This window comes from Theobroma umbraticum, unplaced genomic scaffold, assembly GCF_002168275.2.
Source record: "Theobroma umbraticum cultivar Fairchild unplaced genomic scaffold, ASM216827v3 scaffold_934.0, whole genome shotgun sequence".
Taxonomy (NCBI): domain Eukaryota; kingdom Viridiplantae; phylum Streptophyta; class Magnoliopsida; order Malvales; family Malvaceae; genus Theobroma; species Theobroma umbraticum.
In genome coordinates, this window is record NW_018403260.1 from 15,499 (window position 1) to 17,784 (window position 2,286).

Consider the following 2,286-nt stretch of genomic DNA (forward strand, 5'->3'; position numbering starts at 1 on the left):
CATCAACTTTCTCAAGCTCTGCCAAATCATTCTCAATGTCATGAAGATAATAGGCAGGTCCGCGTAGCCAATCTTAAGCACAAATAAGGGCTTGCACCATCTTAGGCATTAAAGAACTCCTATATGCATCAAGCACACGACCACCAGTGCTAAAAGTTGATTCTGAAGCAACTGTGGATGGAGGAATCGCTAATACATCAGGAGTTAGTAGGGCAAGAGTAGGATATCTATGACTATTGAGTTTCCACCAAATAAGAACATCAAAGTCATTGTTATCGGTTGCATCAGGCTCATTTAAACTCAAATACTTCACCAATTCTGATTTATCATCTTCCCTGCCAATTGCAATCTTGTATCTCTTAAATTCATTCAAAACTACAGCACTAGCACTGGAGTCAATATCATCATCAAATTTTGAAATTTGGCTTACTTGGGAATGGCTACTGTTACCAACTTTCTCAATAGGAGGTTGTACGTTTTTGGTATTCAACAAGCAACTCTTCCATTGTTTTTTTCAAACTCACACAAATCGATGAAGCCTGCTTATGCGAATACATTTTCTTCAAACAAAACTCCACAAATACAAGTTTCTTCTTTGGATCAAGAATAAAGGCAACATAAAGTAGCTTATTCATTTTTCCTATATTTCCCTAATACTTATCAAATTTCTCTTTCATTCTCTTTGCCATTATTTGTAACTCAACATCAAGATGTCTTTGTCTATCTCTCAAAATGCAATAAACACTACAACTACCATCAAAAAAAGTATTAATAGTGGCATAAGAAGTACCAGAAACTTTTACTGTGAGTGTGTAAAGATGTTTCAAAAAAATATTCAACCTCTTAACATTTTCCCAATCCTCATGTTCAGGTATCCCATCTCCCATCAACAAATCAGTTCTATATTGAGAATCGGCTGCCTCAAATAAATTAAAGACATCTTCAAACTTTTGTGCTGTTTCTAACCTCAAATAAGTGGAATTCCATCGAGTACTAATATCCAAACAGAATAAATTTTTTGATTGAATATTTACAGACTCAACACATTCTTTGAACTTTGCGAACCTAACAAGTGATTGTCTCATGTATCTAACTGCCCCTCTAATGCAAGCAATTGAATCATTCATTTCCTTCAATCCATCAGTGACCATGAGATTAATGATATGTGCAATGCATCTCATATGTAGAAATTTGCTTTCTAAAAACCTATGTCCTGATAAATTCAATTTTTTGTTCATATATGCCATTGCAACATCATTGGAGCTAGCATTGTCAACAGTAATAGTGAAAACCTTACTAATCCCCCAAGCACATAAACATTTATCAATCATTTTCCCAATAGCCTCACCTTTATGACTATAAATGGGACAAAAGTTTAAAATTCTTTTGTGCAATTTTCAATCATTGTCTATAAAGTGGGCCGTAAGACACATATAATTCTCTCTTTGAATTGATGTCAAACTGTCTATGGTCAGAGAAACTCTAAAAGAAGGTGTTCTCAATATATGCTTGAAATGGTTCTTTCCATCAACAAAAAAGGTTATAGCAATCTCTAGCAACAGTCCATCTGATGGTACAATAAATCTAGGACATGTAGTTAACACAAATTCTTTAAATCCTTCCCCTTCTACAAATCTGAAAAGTAACTCATCTCTGATGATCATCTTAGCTAGAGACTTTCTCATGGCTTCTTGACTAAATTTTCAAGTTCCTATTGACCCATCACCCGATTGAAAAGCTAACTCAGTTTGTGTAGAATCATCAGCAGAACTAAGAAACGCTTTGCAAGAATTCATGTGATTCTTTAATGAAGTTGTGCCGTTATATTTAGTATTAGTAGGAAGTACTCTATCATAATAATTACATCTAGCTTTTGTTCACCTTGATCATTGACGAATCTGCTGAAGTGTTTTCAAACTTCAGACCTCGATGGAAGTACTTTTCGTTTCTTAGAATTGACAGCATCACTTTGATTGGTAAAAATTATGGTTTGTTGTGTTGTTGGCGTTGGTGACGATGAAGGCATGCCAATAGGCGTAGGCTGGGTAGTAGCATCACTAGGAGAAGGAGTTGGATTCTCGCTTTCACTTACCATTGAAATCTTCAATCTATCACTCAAAAAGAATTAATTAATTAGCAAATATATTATTCTAGAATGAAGAATCTATTAAAAAATCTATTAAAGAATCTATCACTAATAGCACATATAAAAAAACATAAGCAAGTATAATCAATGACATCTTTTCCTCTATTCTCCCACTTCCTCTTTATCCATCTACTAGTCAT

The 2,286-nt window shown here is 34.4% G+C and overlaps 1 pseudogene; it reads right to left on the minus strand.

Moving 5' to 3' along the window:
* Positions 1-744: 744 nt before the first annotated feature.
* Positions 745-1,433, minus strand: LOC149526169 (zinc finger BED domain-containing protein RICESLEEPER 2-like; annotated as a pseudogene).
* Positions 1,434-2,286: the final 853 nt, after the last annotated feature.